General features: G+C 46.1%; 2 non-coding genes across 2 annotated transcripts; both read right to left on the bottom strand.

The window, feature by feature from the left end:
• Nucleotides 1–5,769: 5,769 nt before the first annotated feature.
• Nucleotides 5,770–5,841, bottom strand: TRNAA-CGC. The gene has a single exon. It is a non-coding gene; the product is annotated as a tRNA-Ala (tRNA).
• A 270-nt stretch (nucleotides 5,842–6,111) lies between these two features.
• Nucleotides 6,112–6,182, bottom strand: TRNAG-GCC. Its single transcript has one exon. It is a non-coding gene; the product is annotated as a tRNA-Gly (tRNA).
• Between the last annotated feature and the right edge of the window lie 18,383 nt (nucleotides 6,183–24,565).

The raw sequence follows: 24,565 nt of genomic DNA, 5'->3' as shown, positions 1-24,565 counted from the left end.
TGCGAGTTCAGCTGAACTCTCACGGCTTCACTCCCGCTGGCAGTCCCGATTTCGACCGTGATTTAAGAGACATCTGTTCAGGTTTCTGCACAGATATCAATGTAAATCGCGGCCCGAAATTGCAAAAAGTAGTACAGGAACTACTTTTTGAAATCGGTGCAGCGCCGCAGATGCGGCATCGCACCAATTAGGACGGTGTCATTGCCGACAATTGCCGGCAATTGCCGTCGATTTGAGATACGATTTCACATGTGAAGCAAATCGTACCCAGTGTGAACCTGGGCTAAAACAGTTTTTTTGCTAGAAAATTACTTAGAAAAAAACAATATATCATGTTTGGGGGTTCTAACACCCTAGAGAATAAAATGGCAGTCATTGCAATACTTTTTGTCTAAGGCCCCGTACACACGACCAAACATGTATGCTGAAACTGGTCCGCGGACCAGTTTCAGCATACATGTTCGGTCGTGTGTAGGCGCGAGCGGGCCGAATTCCAGCAAACATTTGCCTGCCGGGCCTTTTCCCAGCAGACAAATATTCCTGGACGTGTTTTAAAACCGTCCGCTGGAATCCTGCCCGCTCGGACATGTACGGTCGTCAGTACAGACCTACCGTACATGTCCGAGCGCCCGTCGTCCCTCGCATGCGTCGAATGACTTCGACGCATGCGTGGAAGCCTTTAAATGGCAGGCCCGCCCACGTCACCGCGTCATCGTCGCGGCGACGACGCGGACACGCCCCGCGTATTGTTTACGCGCGGACTTCTGTACGATGGTTAGTACAGCCATCGTACAGAAGCCCTCTGGCAGACATGTACGGTGAAAACGGTCCGATGGACCGGTTTCATCGTACATGTTTGCCCGTGTGTACCGGGCCTAACAAGCACACTTTTTTTGGCAAAAATGTACTTTTTTGAATAAAAAAATAAGACAACAGTAAAGTTAGCCCAATTTTTTTTATATTGCGAAAGATAATGTTACGCCGAGTAAAATGATACCCAACATGTCACACTTTAAAATTGCGCCCGCTCGTGGAATAGCGTCAAACTTTTACACTTAAAAATCTCCATAGGCAACGTTTAAAATTTTTTATAGGTTGCATCTTTTGAGTTACAGAGGAGGTCTAGGGTTAGAATTATTGCTCTCACTCTAACGATTGTGGCGATACCTCTCTTGTGTGGTTTGAAAACTGTTTTCATATGCGGGTGCTACACACGTATATGCGTTCGCTTCTGCGAAACCTTGCTTATCTCACCAACTTGGGGAGTAATGAGGAAAGGATGGAGTATACCTACTACTCCTTCACTCTACTCACCGGGCTATGTACGCCCCAGCTGCAGGTCCATCAGAGGGCCGTGCATCATCAACCCCAGCGGTGAGAGAACTTTCCCCAGGCTCGTCCATTCCTGAGTTCCAGGACAAAGTCGATGAAGAGGATGTTGGGAAAACCTGTGGCCTGGCCAGGGGCCCGGAGGTGGCTAGTGCTGTTGTGCAGCCTCCGGTTGATATCCCTGAAAAGCCGGCTCCAAGTAAGACCCTTGCTATGCCCATCCGGAAGAAGCCCATGCTGTCGGAGGGGGATCCCTCAGGTGAGCTGGATGAGTTAAGTGAGGGCCGGGTCATTGACTGGGGTTCGCCCAGTGTGCTGCAAAAATTTGGGTCCCGGGAGAATCTGTTCACTTGGTCCTCCCCGGAGGAAGCCTCTTCAAGTGATGAGGAGCTCTGGTTCATGGAGAAATCCCCTTCAACAGAAACCCCGACCAAAGTGACAGAGGAACCACTACACCCAGCGCACTCCCAGGAAAAGTCCCACAGACTCTTCATTAGTCCACTCTCCACTACAAAAACTAAGGTACTCACCTACCCTCAGTGGGTCAGTAAGGACCCTGACTCTTGTGTCTTGCCCGGCCGGAGGAAGCCTAAGGAGTTGTCCAGGTTTTCACGGTTTCAGCGGGAGGTACAGTGGAGGGTTGCCTTAGAGTGGGGCCTGGACTATCCTTATGTCTCCTCCCAAGTTATGGACATTGTTGAGAGCTCCCGGGAGAGATGGGAGCATGACTTAATTTGGGACTATCTCCATGTACCTAAACCTAAAAGAGTGCCAGAGGGTGAAGCTTGGGCTCGTTTTAAGGACCTTTACAAGGAGTGGAGACTGGGACGTGCAATTCACAAAGACAGAGTACTGGTTGTGAAGGCGGGTCGGCCTACCAGGAGCCACTCTGTCACCGTCAGAGGGGAGGGGGACATCCGAAGGAGGTTGCCGGATCCCCGCTTTTACTTGTAGTTGGACTGCTGTGTGTAGTAGCCACAAGTGAGAGCACCTACCAGGACTGCCAGTGATAGCAGGGTTAGGGTGGGTTTCCCCAAAGACAAAACCATGCAGAGACAGCCACGTCTGCCATCCAGGGTGCCTGATCAGAAGGATGCTGTTATGCACACCAGGATGTGCTGTCTCTGCTCAAGTCCCTTTGTTATTTGCTTCTGTGAGGATTCTTTGGGTAAGAACTCGCTATCTGCTTCAAAAAGGGACTTTCTTGTTCAAAGCCAATTGCTAAGTTAATTTACTAATGGACTCCTTTTACCCAGGAGTCCCACACATTTATGTTTGCTTCTGGGCACTCTGTATCTCACAGTGCCCATTAAGAGGCATCACCTTTTACGCTCTCTGACTGGAGGGAAAAAGGAAAAGAATGTGCTATTTGAATGCTGTTCTGTCACCAGGCAGAGGATCATAACCTTCTCTTCATGGTGAAGTTCTAATATGTATAGTCAGTGTAAAGTTAGTCTATATGTTTATGTCTTTTTTTTTTTTTTAGGTACCTTTGGGATGGGACAGCTGTCCATCTCCATTGCTGGAACAGATGAAGACCTGTGGTAGGCAGAGTATTCCTCCTAAGGGAGCAGTGCTCCGGCTCCAGTTGTATGTCATGTTAGTACAGGGACCTTTAAGTCAGTATGTATAAAGTGTACAAATATGTATATGGTCATTGTGTACATATGACAATATGTACTTTTGTGCAATTCAATTTTTGTTTCAAATATTTGATATGGGACGCCTTTCCTCCTGAATTCAGGAGGTATTTTCGTAAATTCTTTACTCACTACAGCTGAGGACAGCTGTGACTTTTAGTGGGGGGGGGGGGGGGGTATGAGTGTAGCGCCCACTACCTTTTGGTATGTGATAAAATAGTGTTTATTTGTTTTAAACTGTCAGTGCAGGCAAAATCTAGTCAGGCCTATGCCTTATGTTAGGCCTGGTTGTTTTGATCTGGGACTGGGAGTGTCAGAGTAGCAGTAGGTGTGGCCACCTGGAAGTTCTGAGTGACAGGCAGCTCTGACCAATCCCCAACTAGGGTTGGCAGGGGGCGGGCCTGCTATATAAGCTGGGGTAACATGCCACTGGGGAGGAGTCGTGAGAGGGAAGAAGATGGGACAGTAGTCTTTGTGTGAGGGCCTACCATGTGCTGAGGAGAAAGTCCTGATGGAGGACCACCTTTCTTTAACACCGCAAAAGAGGAATTCTATACTAAGAGAAAGGAACCTGGAACTGTTACTGCTGGACTGTGCGGTTGAACCATGTCTCTTCCATGGAGCGGGGACCATGGAACAGGTCAGTGGGTACATTACAGCAAGTGATGGGACCGGAGGAGTCTATTCAAGGAGCTTGGGAATATCTGCTGTTGCCCCTAGTAACTGCAAGCCACAAGGGGGAGTCTTAGACGGGATGTTGCACGGTCAGTACTACACAGCAGGATGTTACAAGGAGGAACTCTAACCTTATCTCATTTCATTATGGGAGGCTGTGGCCGGGTAACTAAGCCTTTCCATCACTGGACTACTTGGGCCTAGTAGACCGGCAGTTACCATTTGCCACTAGATGGACTGTGGGGTCCGGGGGGTGGGGGGGTGTATGAGGATACCTTCCGGACACAGGGCCGGCATCTGGATAGCCGTTTATCATCACAAAAAGTAATTCAGAGTGACTTGTTCTAAATACTGCAGCATAAAGGGAGCAAAAGTGTCCATTTCAATGGGTGTGTTAAGGGCGCCGGACAAAGGGGTACTATTGGAGGCATGACTTGTGTGCAAACATGTGATTGGGGCTAATAAGCTCTATTGGCGTAGTTTAGAGTGTGCTCAGGGCGCAGAGCTTATAGCCCTGAACACTCCACCTCTAGCATTAGGTTTGCAGTGCTTGTAATCGATTGGTTCCATAGGGTGGGCCTTTAATCGAACCTGCAGCGTCATTGGCTCAGGCTACTTGTCTTCTTCAGTAAGTGAGGGGGAAAGAGGAAGAAGAATGGCTCAGGATAGGTCCATTCATCTCCCTGTGACAGACTCGGCATCCAGCAGTGTACACAGAAAACTACAGGTACACTACATGCCAGGACTGGAGGGGGAGGGGGCAGAAGGGGCTATTATCACTGTCCTGAGTGACTTTACAGCAGCATTTTTAATCTCCAACTTTACTTCACCATAATCACCTCTCTCTCTGTGTAATGCATGTCTGTACACCTTCCCTATCACACAGATCCCCCTCCTCCTTCACCATCTTCTGTTTTTATAGATCTAGATCACTGTTCACATCCTGCCGCCTAGGATCTGACCATTCCAATCACTGACTGACACCCTTTCCTTTCCAGATTACTTTTTATCTCTTCCAAACTGTTGAGCAGATCAGAACATTCTCTGCACTAATTTAAGGTGGTCGTAGGAATGAAATTAAAAAGAAATCATCTATTCTTTGGCCACCTTAAATGAGTGCAGAGAATGTACTTATCTGCTCAACAGGTTGGAAGAGATAAAAAGTAATCTGGGATGGAGAGGGTGTCAGTCAGTGATTGGACCCCTAAAGAGGAATGCCCAGATCTGAGACCACACTTGTAAAGAAGAACTTAGCATAGGGATGGTGGGAACCCCTCATAATGGGAGCAGCGGGTGTACAGACTCGGGAACTCAGTACAGGGATGGTGGGAACCCATCATAATAGGCACATAAGCTTTCAGACTCGGGAACTCAGCACAGGGATGGTGGGAACCCATCATAATAGGCACATAAGCTTACAGACCCGGGAACTTGGCACAGGGATGGTGGTAACCCCTCATAATGGCCACATCAGGTGTACAGACCCGGGACCTCAGCACAGGGATGGTGGGAACCCTCATAATGGGCACAGTAGGTGTACAGACCCAGGAACTCAGTACAGGGATGGTGGGAACCCCTCATAATGGTCACATCAGGTTACAGACCTGGGAACTTGGCACAGGGATGTTGGGAATCCCTCATAATGAGCACAGCAGGTGTACAAACCCGGGAACGCAGTACAGGAGAGGTGGAACCCCCTCATAATGGGCACAGTGAGGCTGAAATTGACGGCCACAGTTTTACCTAGCAGTAATGATACATAATCTCCTGATAAATGACTAAATTACTAAAAGTTTGATTTTTCAGTTTGCACCCCCCTAAAAATTTTGCGCACCATCCGCCACTGAGATAGATACAGATATATATATCTGTATATATTTGTTCTATTATTTTTCCATTTGTATGCTACTTTCTCCAGGTGTGCTTTGGATTACTAGTTAAAAAAACAAAAAACAAAAAAATTGATTATTTATCCATCTATAATACAGTAATGATAAGTGTATTGTCCAAACTGTAGACGGGAAGTAACCCAGGTCTTTGATATCCTTTTGCCTCCTCCTCTCCTCCTAGTATACCAAATCTAATTTGAAACAAATTGTAGCAATAACAGGGAAAAGAAAAAGTCTGGAGATGCCGGGGATTGAACCCGGGACCTCACACATGCGAAGCGCGCGCTCTACCACTGAGCTACATCCCCCAGCTGACTGCGTCAATCGCACTAACACAATAGGAAGTGTCTCTATCTATCACATGCAGGCTGAGGAATTTTGCTGGTTTTCTGTCTTTTGCCGCTCTTCAAAGCCCGTCCTCAAAGCCTTTTGTTCTTGCTTTGAAATAAAGAATAAACTCAATGTAAACACCAGTGCTTTATATGAAAATAAATGAATATACTTCTAGTGGTATCAAAATTAACGTCGGAAATAGAAGTTCAGAGAGAGGAAAGAAAAAAAAAAAAAAAAAGGAAGCTTGCATTGGCCGGGAATCGAACCCGGGCCTCCCGCGTGGCAGGCGAGAATTCTACCACTGAACCACCAATGCTTCACATATAAGTTCTCACTCTACTGATAATGATAATGTTACTTTTATCACATACATTTTTGTATGTTTCTTCATACAGGCTGCACTTAAGCAAAAGTATCAGACTCTTAGCCTGAGTTCTGCTCCTAGAGATTGTTGCTGCTCAGTTTCTGTGCATATCTCTGTTGTTGTTTTTGTTTTTTTACATATGCCACTGTTAGTGCCGGTTCACACTACCGTGACTTGGGATCCGACTTGTGTCGCCCCAAGTCACACGACATGAGAAATGACATTAAAGTGAATGAGAGCCGTCTTAATGCACACTACTGAAGTCGGTCCGACTTTAGAAAAGGTTCCTGTACTACTTCAAGGCAACTTGTACCCATTGATTTCAATGGAGGTTGCCTCCAAAGTCGGAGTAGTGTCTTAACTAAAGCAACTTTACAGGAAAAGAAAATAGTTTTCTCAGGCAAACCCCTCCCTCCCACAGGAGCTGATTATTGTTTAATTGGCCACTGGCAAAGTTGCCTGTCCTGGAGGCGACTTGAAGTTGCCTCGCAAAGTCATGACAACTTTCATGTCGTTGTAGTGTGAACCGACACTCAGTCTTGTTAGTTACATATATAAATGTATTATTATACAGTATATACAGTGCCTTGCGAAAGTATTTGCGAAAGTCTTCGGCCCCCTTGATCTTTGTGACCTTTTGCCACATTTCAGGCTTCAAATATAAAGATATAAAACTGTAATTTTTTTTTTGAAGAAACAACAACAAGTGGGACACAATCATGAAGTGGAACGAAATTTAATGGATATTTCAAACTTTTTTTTAACAAATAAAAAACTGAAAAATTGGGCGTGCAAAATTATACAGCCCCCTTAAAGCGGGAGTTCACCCATTTATTAAAAAATTTTTTTTCTCCCCTTAGATTCGGTCTAGGGGAATCGGCTATTTGTATTAAAATATGAGCAGTACTTACCCGTTTTCGAGATGCATCTTCTTCCGTCGCTTCCGGGTATGGGTCTTCGGGAGCGGGCGTTCCTTCTTGATTGACAGTCTTCCGAGAGGCTTCCGACAGTCGCATCCATCGCGTCACTCGTAGCCGAAAGAAGCCGAACGTCGGTGCAGCCCTATACTGCGCCTGCGCACCGACGTTCGGCTTCTTTCGGAAAATCGTGACGCGATGGATGCGACCGTCGGAAGCCTCTCGGAAGACTGTCAATCAAGAAGGAACGCCCATTCCCGCAGCCCATACCCGGAAGCGACGGAGAGGATGCGTCTCGTAAGTACGGGTAAGTACTGCACATATTTTAAAACAAATAGCCGATTCCCCTAGAGAAAACGAGCAGGAATCTAAGGGGAAAAAGTGCCCTCTAAGGGTGAACCCCCGCTTTAAGTTAATACTTTGTAGCGCTTTGTATTTTATTGGTTATCTTTATTTGTTTATGTTTCCTCTTTTTTTGTGTATGTGTTGTAATTTGTTATAATAAAGAAAAGAAGCAATTATAAAAAAAAACACTTTGTAGCGCCACCTTTTGCTGCGATTACAGCTGTAAGTCGCTTGGGGTATGTCTCTATCAGTTTTGCACATCTAGAAACTGAAATTTTTGCCCATTCCTTCTTGCAAAACCGCTCAAGCTCAGTGAGGTTGGATGGAGAGCGTTTGTGAACAGCAGTTTTCAGTTCTTTCCACAGATTCTCGATTGGATTCAGGGCTGGACTTTGACTTGGCCATTCTAACACCTGGATATGTTTATTTGTGAACCATTCCATTGTAGATTTTGCTTTATGTTTTGGATCATTGTCTTGTTGGAAGACAAATCTCCGTCCCAGTCTCAGGTCTTTTGCAGACTCCATCAGGTTTTCTTCCAGAATGGTCCTGTATTTGGCTCCATCCATCTTCGTATCAATTGTAACCATCTTCCCTGTCCCTGCTGAAGAAAAGCAGGCCCAAACCATGATGCTGCCACCACCATGTTTGTCAGTGGGGATGGTGTGTTCAGGGACATGAGCTGTGTTGCTTTTACGCCAAACATAACGTTTTGCATTGTTGCCAAAAAGTGGTCTGATACTCCTTCCATTTCAATATTATCGCTTGCACAGTGCTCCTCGGGATGTTTAAAGCTTGGGAAATCTTTTGTATCCAAATCCGGCTTTAAAACTTCTCCACAACAGTATCTCGGACCTGCCTGGTGTGTTCCTTGTTCTTCATGATGCTCTCTGCGCTTTAAACGGACCTCTGAGACTATCACAGTGCAGGTGCATTAATACGAGACTTGATTACACACAGGTGGATTCTATTTATCATCATTAGTCATTTAGGTCAACATTGGATCATTCAGAGATTCTCACTGAACCTCTGGAGAGAGTTTGCTGCACTGAAAGTAAAGGGGCTGAATAATTTTGCACGCCCAATTTTTCAGTTTTTTATTTGTTAAAAAAGTTTGAAATATCCAATAAATTTCGTTCCATTTCATGATTGTGTCCCACTTGTTGTTTCTTCAAAAAAAATTACAGTTTTATATCTTTATGTTTGAAGCCTGAAATGTGGCAAAAGGTCGCAAAGTTCTAGGGGGCCGATTACTTTCGCAAGGCACTGTAAGCGATAATATATTGCCCAATCTAGTGATAAAAGTAATGCAGGTCTTTATTTATATATATAATGTTTTTACTTTTAAAAACGCCAATAATTTTCTAAATTAACAATGTTTTATGAGAATATTACACCTCTTCAATAAATATATATTTATAATAAATTTATATATAAAATAATAGGATTTTTGTACTCACCGTAAAATCCTTTTCTCTGAGTTCATGGATGGACACAGCATCAATCTTGACAAAGTGGGTGTAACGGTCACCACCGTTTACGATATTCCCATTCCATCAACCACGACAGCTTATCTGACACTCCAACCATCCAACAGACACGATCCATTCCATTCCCCAGAAATATTCAATCAGGAGAGGACTAGGCAGAAACAGGTTAAATGTTTAAACACATAAAAAAAAAATATACAGTACCGCCCCAAGAGCGGCCCCTCTAGGTACAACCCCTCTCCCTGCCTCATGCAGCTCAGTTCGACAAAAAGCAGTACAAACATAGAAAAAAAGGGAGGGGTGGGTGCTGTGTCCGTCCATGAACTCAGAGAAAAGGATTTTACGGTGAGTACAAAAATCCTATTTTCTATTTCGTTCATGGAAGGACACAGCATCAATCTTGACAAAGTGGGACGTCCCAAAGCAGTGTAAAAAAAAAAAAAAAACGAGGGGTGGAAACAGCATTAAAAACAAAAACTTCACCCCAAAGCAAAACAGAGTTGCAACTTTTAAAAACAGCCGCCTGCAAAACCCTGCGGCCGAAGGAAGCATCCGAAGATGCACTCACATCAACCTTGTAATATTCAGCGAAAGTGTGAACGAATGACCAGGTCGCCGCTGCCCGCCTTATACACCTGGGAAACAGATGCTCGACGTCGGAAGGCCCAAGAGGCTCCCATTGCCCTGGTCGATGAAGCCGTGACAGGAAAGGGGAGCGTCTGACACTTCATGGTGCAAGCCTGAAGCACGATGCGAGGGATCCACCTAGAGATGGTGGCCAATGAGACCGCCAGGCCCTTCCTAGGACCAGCCACCGAAAAAAACAATGAGTCTGAACTCCAGAATGGAGCAGTGGCCGACATGTATACTCTCAGAGGTCGGACAACATACATGGAATGCCACGCCGCCCCTTTAGGATGCGACAGGAGAGGATGCGACAGGAGAGGACACAAGGATTGAAGCACAATGTCCCCATTAAGAAGAAAAGTCGAAGCGACCTTAAGAAGAGAAGAACAAAAGAAGGCTGCTGACGCAGCACTACCAGAACTCTGTGGAAGACCAGATATGGAGCCTTGCAAGACAAGACTGCCAGCTCAGAAACACGTCTAAGGCCCCGTACTCACGACCAAACATGTCTGCTGAAACTGGTCCGCAGACCAGTTTCAGCAGACATGTTTGGCCGTGTGTAGGCCCGAGCGGACCATTTTCGGGTGGATCGGACAGGGTTCCAGCGGACAACTGTTTCCTGGACTTGCTTTAAAACAGTCCGCTGGAAACCTGTCCCCCCGACATGTACGTCGTCTGTACAGACCTACCGTACATGTCCGGCCGCCCGCCATCCCTCGCATACGTCGAATGACTTCGACGCATGCGTGGAAGCATTTTAAAGGCAGGCCGCCCACGTCGCCGCGTCATTGTCGCGGCGACACCGCGGACACGCCCCGCGTATTGTTTACGCGCGGACCTCTGTTCGATGGTGTGTACAGCCATCGAACAGAAGTCCCCGGGCAGACATGTCCGATGAAAACGGTCCGCGGACCGGTTTCATCGGACATGTCTGCTCGTGAGTACTCGGCCTAACTGAAGCAATAGCCACCACTTCCTGAGAAAACGCCAGTAAGGGAAACTCCGTAATGTACTCAACCGGTGGATCCTGAAGCACCGAGAGCCACACGTCGTAACCCCCTGTAAAAACGTACTCACCAGAGAGTCTTTGAAAGAAGACAGCCAAAGCAGAAAATCTGCCCCTTAAATGCACTTAGGGCAAGCTTCTGGTCCACCCCATGCTGTAAGAACAGCAGGACTCTGGCAACCGAATAAGCTTGTGGATGCCACTTCATCTCTCCACACATAGAGATGTGAGCCTTCCAGGTGCGATGGTAAATCTTCAGAGAGGACGACATTCGTGCCCTCAACATGATAGCAATCACCGAAAACGACAGGCTTCGTCCCCGAAAAACCAGGCTTGCAACAGCCATGCTGTCAAAACTACTACTCCCCCCCCGGTAAGGCTGGCGTCCGTCAGGATTCACCATATAGTGAAAAGGAAGGAACGATATCCCTGACAGAAGTGCCAGTGACGCAAGCCACCAAACCAGGGAGGTCCTGACTAGGTGGTTCACCCGGAGTTGACAAACTTGGGACAATGGACACTTGTCCTATCTGGACAGAATTTCCCCCTGCAACACTCAAGCGTGAAATTGAGCACACGGTACCGTCTCACAGGAGGCTACCACGAGACCCAGGACTCGCAAGCAAAGCGGAATGACGATCAACTTTGGGATGCCAGCTGCCGCACCGCAGCCCGAAGAGAGAACATATTTTGCCTCCGAGGAGGCCAGAATCAACCCCAGATACACTAGGCGTTGAGACGGCACCGGTACTAACTTCTAAGAGTTCAGCATCCAACCAAAGTCACGGAGGGCCTGATAGGTCATAGCCACGCTCACCTCTAATTCCGAGCTTGAAGTGGCCCTCAGAAGAAGATTGTCCAAGTAGCCCACGACATCGATGCCACACTGTCTCAGTAGGGCCAGAATCGGGCGAGCACCTTGGCGAACACCCCCGGTGCCGATGCCAGGCTAAAAGGGGGAGCCATAAACTGATAGTGGTCTCCCCTGACCGCAAAGCGCAGAAATCAATGATGGCTGGCGCATATGGGGACAAGCAAGTATGCATCCTTGATATCCAAGGATGCCAGGAAATCCCCTAGATGGAGAGCAGCAACCACAGAGCGAACTGACTCCATCCTGAACTTTTGTACGTACACAAAACAATTGAGGGCCTTGAGGTCCAGGAAGGAAGGACCCCATCCTTCTTAGGCACTACAAACAGATCTGAGTAAAAACCTCTGAAACCGTTCCTGCAACAGAACAGGTATGATAAAGTGAGGGTGCTCTTGCGCCTACCTAGTAAACCTTGAGATGTAAAGTAAAATAATAATAATAAACTAAAGTGATGATGCTGCTCAATCTAATAATGTATAAATATCGAATAAAAATACAATAAAATTGTGAAAGGTAAAGTGACGAGCGCAATAAATGTGACTAAGTAATCAAAGTGTTAATCAGTGTACACTGATAATGAACTAAAATTGAAACAAAGTGCTAGAAATAACATTTAAAACATCCATAATGAAAAAATCGTTCAGCCTGCAAGTGGCCAGTGAAAAAATAATATGCACAAGAATAGCTGCAAAAGTCAGCAGGCAAACATAAATATGAAGCCTAAATAAGTCCTGGAATAATAGGCTAGCAGTGCAGCCTATATGATATTAAGTGCATAAAAGTGTAGGAAGTTCCAAAAGAAAAAAACTTCTCCAATAGTGATAGAATAGTGTGTTTAGGATCTTCTCATGTAGATCTTCAAATAATGTGAGCTCACAATGCGCTTACCTTCCCAAGGTAGTAATCAAGCCTTGATTAAATGGATATCCACAAGAGGTGTTGTTGAATCTGCAACTGGCTCTGGATGTCCAAGGCGTCCTGTGTAATCCTATGTTTGTAGGCTCCAGACTTCTATTTGGCAGCGGTGGTGCTCAGCATGGGGAAATAAAAAGGTTGCTTCCCATAGTGTAGTAAACCAAGGCTATTTTATTAATAAAAACGCTAACAAGTGCATTTTAAAAGATCAGAAAAAACGAAACTGAAAAAAACAGCTGATGACAGCTTACTGATGTATTGCTTAAAGAGCAGTCCGTCCCTTACATGTTACGCCACGTCACGTGGCTTCATCAGAGGTGACGGATTGGTTGTTGGACTTGTCATTTATAAGAGCCAGCAGGAAATAGTTCGATCGCCATTTTGTCATGGCGATCGAACAGGTATGATCACCCCGCGAGTTAGCAGATCCTGAACCGCCCCAAACAGGGCTTCCGGATGGGCCGGCTGAAGCTGGAGGAAAAAAAAATCTGTTCGGTGGACAAGAGAAAAAAAAAAAAAAAAACCTATCTTGTACCCCGCGGGAATTATCTCGCAAACCCACCGGTCAGGGACCAGAGATTTCCCCCGAGCAATGCATTCGTGAAGACGTCCTCCCCACCCCGAGAAATGGGCGGGGGCAGACCTTCATGCGGACGTAGGGTTAGTGAAACCAGGGACGCTTCTGTCCCTCCGCAGGTGCCTTATGAGTGCCAGGACGCCCACTAACACACAGCTCCTTTCTCTATCTGCAAAGTAGAGAGTGTCCTGACTTGCCTGCTCACCTCCTCCCCCCTAAGAGGCGTTCTCCACACCAGGAAGAAAGCCTTGCATTACGGTGGTGAGTTACAGACAGAAGAACAGGAAGTGAGCATTTCTCAGTAGAAATAAGGACATTTAAAAGCAAAATCGAAGGATGAGGTAAGTGAAGGAGGACTGCACTAAGGTAAAGGAAGCTATTTAGGAAACATTTTTTTTTCCTTTACAACCCCTTTAACTACACTGCAGTTCGTTTGATCGAGTGGCCCCGATCCTCGTCTTCTGGGGTCCCTTGACGGCTGTCTTGGCTCCTCCCCACAACAGCTAACCCCAGTTCTGGGAAGCGCTTTCCTAAGGGGGTTAGCTTGCGGGCGTGCTCCCGTGATACAGTCGGCGAGCCATAGCACTCGCCCCCGGCGTCATTGATTTTATTTACAGCAGCGGGAGCCAACGGCTGCGCTGCTATCAATATCCAATGAAGAGCCGCCTCAAGCTGGGGGGGAAACTCTTTTTGTGACTCAGGTAAGTACAACGGGGGGCTCGAGAGTGCAAGGTGTTTTTTCACCTTAATGCATAAAGGTGGAAAAACCATGAAGCTTTACAACCCTTTTAACATCTAGTGGCGATCAAGGGCTTGAACGTGTGCCTAATAATGTGTAATGTGTGTATTATGTGCTGCTTTTAATAACCAATCTCCTTGCTTTTTATCCCTGCTTTGCAAGGATAACAAACAGAGATTGACCCCTCTGTTCAGAGCCCTGTGTTGATTGTACAACACAGGGCTCTGGGGCTGTGAATAGAAACAGCCGATCAACAGGTCCTGGCCAATAAATCATAGGGCGTGACTAAATGACAGACTCCCGCTGTGTACAATCCCGTGCCCTCAACCCGGAAGCAACATTCGGGTACGTTGCATTGCCTGCATGGGCTGCAGAACATGGCAGGCAGTGCAGAGCACACAGCCAGATATCGTGTCTCTAATAGTAACACACTTTGTCTTCGTGAAATAATCCTTTTTAAGCTAAAAGTTTCACTCACCATTCATCTCCTTCCATTCATACAATAAGACACTATCACCCATCAGCTTGTTCTCAGTTCGCCATCATTGCCCCGAAAAGTCTGCTTCACAGCTCCTTTATTCTCACAAACAGGAAGTGATCATTCCACCAGTTAATCACCTCCCCCATGGGAGTGGTCATCACAGGATGTCCTCTCCACATAACAAGCACCATATATAGGCATCCCTCTAACAGGATGTCCTATACAATGAATACAATACAATACAATACAATACAATACAATGAATACAATACATGAATGGAATACATACAATGCTGGCTAAAGTCTTATGGGTGTTGTAACGAGACCCTTGCTCGCTCGGTTCCGCTCTCCCGACACTCCTCTGCTACTATTGAGTCAGCTTGCAGATCGCAACGTCTGATGGTTCGGTCATCCAAGGCTCCGTGATCCGAACTACAGCTATGTGCCGTTCGGGATCCATTAGAACAAACACCAGGCAGGCTGTATGTAAGTTCAAACAGTAAGACCTTTATTGAAAGTACACAACACACTTTTAAACAGAATTTGGAACATCCCGCCCCCAACAATCGCTTTCCTATTGGTCAATTGTAAAGTACATCGAGTTCTCCTTCAGGTCCTCATAACCATGCAAATGAGGACTTAAACATGAGTCAGCAGGGATTGGTCCGATAGCTTGAATGGAGGGACTGTTATGTGTATTGAGGCAGAAGCCCCAGGGGGTAATCAATGTACACAATAGCCAGACACAGAACAATGGAGCCGTCTGGCCTTAAGACAGAGCAGAAGACCCCCCACTGTGTAACAGATTTCAAAGAGATACCCTTCAGCATTCCAAGGTCCATTACAGGCGTGTCTGGGCAGGGAATGCATTTTCGCCTCCCCTGACCCCAGAAACGATCACAAACTCTCAGATTATCTCTGATAGAATCCCTAATATGCGACATTCCATAGAATAACGCATATCCAGATTATACCATTATTGTAGGTGGAATGGAGGCTATCTACAGGCGTACTCTACAAATCCCAAACCATGCTGATCAGACATAGCCGAGATAAGAGCGCACATCTGTCTATAACCACTAGTGTCCTTGCGGAGTGAGCGTATCCCCTCCTCAACGATCGTCCATGCTAAATGCACAGAGGGTCCCTCGCCGGCGGACATATGCCCACGCCGCAAACATCACACTCCAACCTCAAGACATTTTCTACTACTAGACGAGATTCAACCAGTCTCAGACTGCCCCAGTCAGCTCTTTAGAGCGGGTTGGGGAAGTACTAAGACTGGGTGCCATTATGACAATACATATTAAATACATCTTCAAATTTCCACAACAACAACAACAACGCATGTTGGCTGCAGGAGACAGTGGGGCTGGATAATGCATCTGTGCCTTCTGCCTGCACCACAATTCCAGGACCTCCTACAATGGGGCTAAATACCCAATGTGCATGGGGCCTGATTGGCAGTTAGGAAAGTTATCATGTGACATGGCCCCAATAGGCTCCTGGATGAGCTCCCATGAGCACCATTGCAGCCACCTTGATTCAGGTTACTTCTAGGAAACAGAAGACCTATTACACAACCTGGGGAGTTACGCATTTGTGTTTACAGACTTTCCATATTTATCCTTGTTATAAGTGCAGATGAGTGGGAGATGTCCAAGATTTCCGGGTGAGAATTTGACATTTAAAAAATATTCTTGCATGCTCCTCCTGATTGAGTCAAGGCGACTGACATAGGAAATGTTCAACTACAGTTTGGGTATTGCTTCAATGTTGCATACTGCAAAGTGTCTGTGACATGAATCATATCTAGAGGCATTCTGTTTTGCAACATTTTATAAACAAATACATTTGCTATAATTCAGCTTAAATGATGAAAGGCTGCAAAACATTTACAGAATCTTGCCAAACTTCCACAACTCTGATGTCAATTAACCACTTCAGATTTTTAAGGATAAACATTTGTCGCATTTCCACGAGAGGGGGCAATTTTGAAGTGTGACATGTTGGGTATCAATTTAAACAGCGTAACATTATCTTCTACAATATATATATATATAAAAAAAAAAATACTGCTGTCTTAATTATTTTTTCCCCCAAAAAAGAGCAATTGTAAGACTGCTGTGCAAATACGGTGTGACAGAAAGTATTGCAACAACCACCATTTTATTCTCCAGGGTGTTGGAAAAAATATATATAATGTTTGGGGGTTATAAGTAATTTTCTAGCAAAAAAAAAGTTTTTAACTTGTAAACACCAAAATCGCAGAAAGAGGCTTGGTCCTTAAAGTAGAGGTTCACCCTAAATATAAAGTATAGCTTATCCAGAACAGATAGTAATGTAGATAAACATTTCGCTATCCCAAATTTTTTTAAGCATTTAAATACCTTTAATTTTGTTTTATATGCAGACACTTCTGGGTCTGTCACCCGCGGGAGTGGGCGTGTCGCTTCCCTTTCTGAGTGCCCGAGTGTTTCCTGGAGTCTTTCGCTATGTCTCCTGGGAGCACAGCGTCATGATTTCCAGGAGACTAGTAATCACGCCGAAAAACGAAAGATTTTAATCGTCACATGACTCAAGAAGCAGGTCACGTGACGAGGGCGGATCTAATTCCGCCATTTTAATTAATGGCAAAGAGGTAAATAATGCCATTAGAGCGGTAAATGCTGGGATATCGGCATTCACCGATTCCCGGAAGTATTTGTTAGTGGGCTTCACAATGCCCACAAGCAAGATGAAACTTTCCTGGATGAAATTTTATAAATCATCATTTACGGCCGAATGACACTGCGGATGCATAGAAATTACAGACAAGTGAGTACATGCTTAATAATCTTAAAACCAGTAGATGCACCTACTCAAAAAACGATTTCCCACAGAACTCTTTAAAGCGGAGTTCCCAAAAATTCCAAAAATGAAACTTCCGCTTTTTGAAATCCCCCACCCCCTCCAGTGACAAATTTGGCACCTTTCGGGGGGAGCAGATACCTGTCTAATACAGATATTTGCTCCCACTTCCGGGCATAGATTGCCGCATGATCCACGGTGATCTACTCCATGTCCGACCCCTCCTCCGCCTCAACGCTGTCTTCTGGGAGACACACAGACAGGGACCAGTGGGATCGTGCAGAGTGACTCGCGCATGCGCAGTAGGGAATCAGGCTGTGAAGCCGCAAGGCTTCAATTCCTGATTCCCTTACTGAAAATGCCAGTGCCTCTACCCTAAAGCCGAGGGACAGATCGGCTTTGGGTGAGGACATTGCAGGCGCCCTGGACAGGCAAGTGTCCTTATTTTAAGTCACCAGCTGCAGTAAATGTAGCTGCTGACTTTAAAAAAAAAAAAGAAAAAATATTCGGCGGAACTCTGTTTTAAGTGGTTAACTTAAAGTGGTTGTAAACTCCAAAGATATGCTGGTAGGTTACTTGTCTTCTGCCTAAATTGGCCCTAGTATATGAGTTAGGGCCAAAACGAAATAGAGAAGTTGTAGTTACCGCTCCAGATGGGTATATGGAACAAACGGTGTCTTCTCAGAAAAGCCCATGTGCCGGCAATGCATGAAGCAAAGTAGAAAATAATGTCTGGACAGCCGCACTCTGAAAAAACCTCTTGTTTGCTATGACTAAGCACTAATTAATAGTGTCAAACGCGTCAGCTGCACTCCCTAATTTTCTGCTGTGATGTGTGGTGTTTAAAAAGTTTTTACCAATAGAAGGCAACCAAGAGGTTTTTTCAGAGTGCGGCTGTCCAGACATTCTTTTCTACTTTGCTATACGAGTTAGGGACCTTAGATTGTAAGCTCCTTGAGGGTAGGGACTGATGTGAATGTACATTGTATATGTAAAGCGCTGCGTAAATTGACGGCATTATATAAGTACCCAAATAATAATAAACCCACTTTTGTCATTTACACCTACAGGTAAGGCTTACCTGTAGGTGTTAGCAATATCTCCTAAACCTGCATGATTTAGGAGATATTTGCCAATGACAGGCACCGCTGTCTACGGCGCATGTGCCGTAGACAACGGCCTGCAGATGCAATAACAATAGCCGTCCTAAACACAGCAATGTCGTGTTTAATGGCTCCCGCGTGCATGTGCGGGAATGACGTCATCGCCGCTCCGGCCAATCACAGCGCTGGAGCGGTGATTACAGGAAGAAGATCACCGGAGACATGGCGGAGGGCACGGAGGAGAACTTTGGGGGCTTCGTTCTCAGGTAAGTCGATCATAATGAGCTAGTACGCTGTGCATACTAGCTCATTATGACTTTATCTTGCAGGGTTTAAACAAACAAAAAAAAACAAGGGTTTACTTCCTATTTAAATGAATCTGCAATTTATTTCGTTGTGCACACCTCTAAAAGTAATTTAAAAGAAAGAAAAATTATGGAAAATAACTCAAGATATGAGCACAATGAAAATATTAAATATATTCCTTTAAAAAAGAAAGTATCAAACGTTGAATTGGGAAAGAAACAATTCCACAGATGATGTTGGATAGAGTGCGGTTGCCGTGCATTCTTCAGCAATAAATAAGAACGCAGATAAAAGTATTGTATAGCCGCTATGTTTCTGCACCCACCGCGCTCAGCCTGGGGGGATGTGAGCAAAGTGCATGGCACCGATCAGTAGATGAAACCAGCATAGGACTGCATGTTGTATACAAACTACAAGATAATATCTTATTGATCTCCTGGGCCTTTGACACACTCCCCAAGGCAAGTCATACGTTGTGATTATGAATCAGTCACATACCAGCAGTTTTTGTTCATCTCTCAAGTATTAAAAAGAAACAACGGCATGGGGATCTATAAATTGTTTTCCTAAACCAATGAAATAGAGCCGTGGGTAATACTAAAGTTGGATCAAGGGACCCTGGGGGAGTGAAACACACTTGCTGTTGGAACATAACCTTTAGGGGAACCTATTCTACATGTACAGTAAATGTGTTTATTTAGATATCTGATATCCATGACTTCTCCCAGCATGACAAAGACAATCGTGAAAATGACACGATCGGGAAGAGAGAGATTTCTGACAACAGAGTACGAGAACGGCTTTACAAAATGCAATTTCTGAAATAACCAAGAACTGGAGCTTTGTCCTATTCCTATTTGCCGCTGGCTATATTCAATCATCACTTGAACCTCTTTGGGACGAACAGAGTGATTTTATTGAAATAGATTTTGCAACAGAATTACCGATTTCCCCAGGGGACAAATTTCACTAAATCAAAATAGTTTTCATTGAGTTGTTGGATGAAATCTCCTTTAGACTATGTTCACACATACAGGTACGACCAAACGCACATTGCGGCGTGTCAAATGTAGGGCAGCCTCTTTATTTCAATGGGCTGCCCCATGTACGAGAAATGTGGAAAAGATGTCCTGACCCTTTTCCAAAAACGTTGCAATTAACCACATGGTCTTAATTTCATTGACTAAAATATATTTTTGTCAACTAAATTAGAGGGGTTGTAAACCCTCGTGTTTTTTCACCTTAATGCATCATGCATTAAGGTGAAAAAACTTCTGGCAGTGACCGACCCCCCCCAGCTCCCCCGTTTTACTTACGGGCAAGCGTACGTTCGTGAATTGGCGTATCTACTCATTTGCATATTCTACACCAAACTCAATGGAAGCGTAAATATTGCACCCTAAGATATGACAGCACCCCCCCCACTAGCACATATCATCTTCCCTCTCAAATCACTCCCCTGCACATATCCCCATACCACCCTCTCCCCCCAAATTAAAAGATGCTCTGCTCATCCCACCCTGTCATCATTCCACCCTGTCCTCATCCCACCCTGTCCCCCTGTGCTCATCCCACCCTGTCCCCCTGTGCTCATCCCACCCGTGTCCCTGTCCTCATCCCACCCTGTCCTCATTCCACCCTGTCCCCTGTGCTCATCCTACCCTGTCCCCCTGTGCTCATCCCACCATGTCCCCCTGTAATTATCCCACCCTGTCCTCATCCCACCCTGTCCCCCTGTCCTCATCCCACCCTGTCCTCATCCCACTGCGTCCCCCTGTCCTCATCCCATGAAAATGACAGGACGGGTCTTAAAAAGGAAGGGGTGCGTCATATATAAAGTAGGGGGTGCGCGAGTTTCACCAAGCCTAGGGCAGCACAAAACCTAAATACACCCCTGTACACATGCGCAGGTCCCTTTGGTTAAAACATTGTGAGGCAGAGGTTTCTTGCAAAAGATACTTGGCAGCGTTCCCCTTTGGGGGAAGAACGCATGTTTGGGGATGACCTGGATAAATACATCAAAGTTTACCGGAGGCAAGTCTACTCTGTTGCTGGTTAAAAAGAAGAGTAAACGTCCTTTATTTTAGTGTTCTCTTTCCAGCCCCTGGAACCTCATTCTCCAGGCAGTCTAACACTAGGGGAAAGGCCCAGAGCCAATATCAAGGGCAAAAAAGGATTTGGGGTCCAAAGTCTAAGCAGAACCTCAAAACTTCCCTATGAAAGGATGCCCCCGGTCGGCCGAGTGGGGGGGGGGGGGAAAGGCTGCTGCAATTTGCAAACGCCTGGCGGAACAAAGTTCAGGACAAGTGGGTCATCTCTACAGTGTCCTCGGGCTACAAGCTAGAATTCAGAGAACTTCCGCCACCCCGTTTTCTGAGATCAAGAGTTGCTAAAGGTCCAGAAAAAAGAAAGCCTATGCTGTGGGCCTTGAAACACCTGTTATTCCAAGGGGTAATCATGGAGTTAGCCCCAGAGGATCAGGGATCAGGGTTTTACTTTTCACGGTTCCAAAACCAAACAGGAATGTCAGACCTATCCTGGATCTGAAATGCCTGAATCAGATTCTGAACATTCGCTCCTTTCACATGGAGTCTGTCTGTTCAGTTGTTTCCACCCTTCACGGAGGAGAATTCCTGGCATCAATAGACACCAGAAATGCATATCTACCTGTGCCAATATTTCCCACTCACCAAAGGTTTCTAAGGTTTGTGGTGGTTCAGAGACACTTTTTAGTTGTGGCCCTTCCTTTCAGGCTGGCTACAGCACCTCGAGTGTTCACAAAAATACTGGCCCCGGCCCTGGCAAGGCTAAGGGCATGGGGCATAGCAGTAACAGCCTATCTGGACGATCTGTTGATCATAGATCAGTCCACTGCACGCTTGGGCCACAATGTGCACAGCACAGTGGAATGTTTAGAGTACCTAGGCTGGGTCCTCAATCTGGAAAAATCCTCCTTGCAGCCTCAAAGAAGGCTGGCGTACTTGGGCATGATTATAGACATGTCTCAAAGCAAGGTATTACTTCCCAAGATAAAAGGCAAAAGAGTAATCCGAGTGATAAAGGCAAAGAGAAGGCCTTCCATCCGTCTATGCAAGAGATTGGGAAAGATGGTAGCCTCATTCAAGGCTGTTCCTTACGCCCAGTTTCACTCAAGGCCGTTACAGGGCATAATTCTGTCAGCTTGGAACAAAGATATCCAGGCCCTGGACCTTCCTATGATCTTATCTCCAAAGGTTCACCAGAGTCTCAATTGGTGGTTGCTCCCCCAAAGTCTGTCAGAAGGGAAATCCTTCACTCCGGTTACCTGGAAATTGGTAACCACAGAAGCCAGCCTTCTTGGCTGGGTGGGCCGGTCTAGAAGAAGCATCTGCCACGGGGAAGTGGTCTGAAGCCGAAAAGCTCCTACCCATCAGGTTTCTGGAGATTCGGGAAATTTATCTGGCCCTCAGAGTTTGGTCTTACAGACTGCAGGGTTGGCCTGTTTGGATTCAGTCTGGCAATGCTACAGCCGTGGCCTATATCAATCACCAAGGAGGCACCAGAAGCCTGGATGCCCAAAGAGGTGAATCCCATCCGGGCCTGGGCAGAAAGGCATATTCCTCGTCTGTCTGCAGTCTTCATTCCAGGGGTAGAAAATTGGCAGGCAGATTTTTTAACCCGCCAGCAACTGAGTACAGGAGAATGGTCTCTACACCCCAACATATTTCAAATCATATGTCAGAAATGGGGTACCCCAGATGCGGACCTGTTGGCTTCCCGGTTCAACGCAAAGCTGGACAAGGGTCGGATGCCCTGACAATCTCATGGGATCGTTATTCTCTGGTTATCTTCAGTTCCGCTTCTCCCACGATTCCCTCAGAGAGTGAAGAGGGAAGGAAAGTCGGCACGTAGAAATTGTAAGGATGGCAGTAGGTAGACCTTGGGTTCTCCCACTAAGCTGTGACCTACTATCGCAGGGTCCAATATTCCATCATTCCTTACAAAGTCTAAATTTGACGGTTTGGCTGTTGAGACCCACATTCTGTGGAAACGTGGGCTCTCAGGTCCAGTCCTATACATTCTGGTTAATGCTAGGAACCCGGCCTCCAGGCTCATCTACTACAGAATATGGAAGGCATATGCTTCCTGGTGTGAACCCAGAAGGTGGCATCCTAGGAAGTATGCCATCAATAGGATTCTTGTCTTTCTGTAGTTGGGCTTAAATATGAAGTTGGCCTTGAGCACTATCAAGGGCCAAATCTCAGCCTTGTCAGTATTCTTTAAAAAACTGCTTGCCTCTCATTCACTAGTCCGGGCCTTTGTTCAGGGAGCTCTACGCCTGAATCCGCCGGTTAAGTCCCATGTGTGCCCATGGGATTTGAATTTGGTATTGTCTGTTTTACAGAAATTACCCTTTGAACCATTACACCATGCTTCTCCAAGTCTTTTGACAAAGAAACAGTTTTTTTCTAGTAGCTATATCGTCAGCAAGGAGGGTATCGGAATTGCTGGCTCTTTCATGTAAATAACTGTATATGATTATTCATTATGACAGAGTGGTGCTGCGTCCTCACCCGACTTTTTTACCCAAGGTGGTTTCAGGATTTCATCTGAATCAGGGATATAGTCCTACCGTCTTTTTTTCCAGATCCGCAGTCTGCAGAGGAAGAAGGTCTACACTCTCTAGATGTTGTAAGAGCGGTGGAAGTTTATCTGCAAGCTACGGCTCAGATACGAAAGACTGATTGTCTGTTTATTCTGCCAGGGCCCAGGGAAGGGCCAGGCAGCGTCGAAATCTACTATTCATGTTTGATTCGACAAGTCATTATTCAGGCCTATGGTTAGAAAAGAAGATCCCTCCTTTTCAGGTGAAGGCACACTTGACTAGAGCAGTTGGTGAATTAAACAGGGAAAAGGGGGGGAAGGGGGGGGAGGGGGGGAGGGTAAGACAAGACACACAAGGAGAGCACTCACATTAGCCACATCCGTAAATGATAAGAATATAGAAAAAAAAAACAATCCAAGGAATGAGCAAAGGTCGGACTTTGAGGCAAGCGGAAGTAAGTATATAAAATAGGGATGCACCGATATATCGGTGGCCGATACATATCGGCCGAAAATAGCAATTTGGGGGACATGCCGAAATACATTTAAAATTGCCGATAATGACCGCCCTCCGTGGGCGGTACCATTGCGTATAGGAGGGGTGGCAGGTTCTTGTAAAAATGTAGCCGCGGCCGCCAGAGCAGTACAGAGCGCGGGCAGCGGCAGTGGCACTGTACATATTGTGTGCCGACTGCCGCGAGCGCTCTTCCTAGCCCAATTTTCAGTTTTTTTTACTCCCCTCTTCACTCCCCCTCCTATGGGGGAGTCTCTTGGTTCAGTCCAGCGGCGTGAGCCGCGCTGACGTCACGCCCGGAGGCGATGGAGAACTCGGAGCGCTGCATGTGGGCAGGGAGGGAGCTGTGCTGCTAAAACAAGTAAGCAGAACAGAACCTGTTAAAAGTTAACAAACGAAATGGCTGGATTGGGGGGGAGTGGTTAACTTAATACTGACCAGCACTTTCTTAATGAAAAAATGGCAGATAAAAAAAAAAAATGTTATCTGCCATTTTTTCACAGTGGCTCAGTGAGGCCGCAATTGATGTTTTTTTGGTAGTCAGAGAAGGCAAGCATGGCTCAATAACACACAAACGTTTTTTTTTTAAAAAAACGTTTGTGTGTTATTGAGCCATGCTTGCCTTCTCTGACTACCAAAAAAACATCAATTGCAGCCTCACTGTGCCATCACATGCAGCCACTGTGCCCATCAAACGCAGCCACTGTGCCAACACGTCCCCACTGTGCCCATCAAACGCAGCCACTGCCCATCACACGTCACCACTGTGCCCATCCAACGCAGCCACTGTGCCCATCCAACGCAGCCACTGTGCCCATCACATGCAGCAACTGTGCCAACACACGTCCCCACTGTGCCCATCAAACGCAGCCACTGCCCATCACACGTCACCACTGTGCCAACGCACGTCACCACTGTGCCCATCCAACGCAGCCACTGTGCCCATCAAACGCAGCCACTGTGCCCATCACATGCAGCAACTGTGCCAACACACGTCCCCACTGTGC

This window comes from Rana temporaria, chromosome 6 (assembly GCF_905171775.1).
Source record: "Rana temporaria chromosome 6, aRanTem1.1, whole genome shotgun sequence".
NCBI lineage: Eukaryota > Metazoa > Chordata > Amphibia > Anura > Ranidae > Rana > Rana temporaria.
The sequence above is the reverse complement of the archived record's forward strand: the minus strand, read 5'-3'. Positions and strand labels throughout refer to the sequence as shown.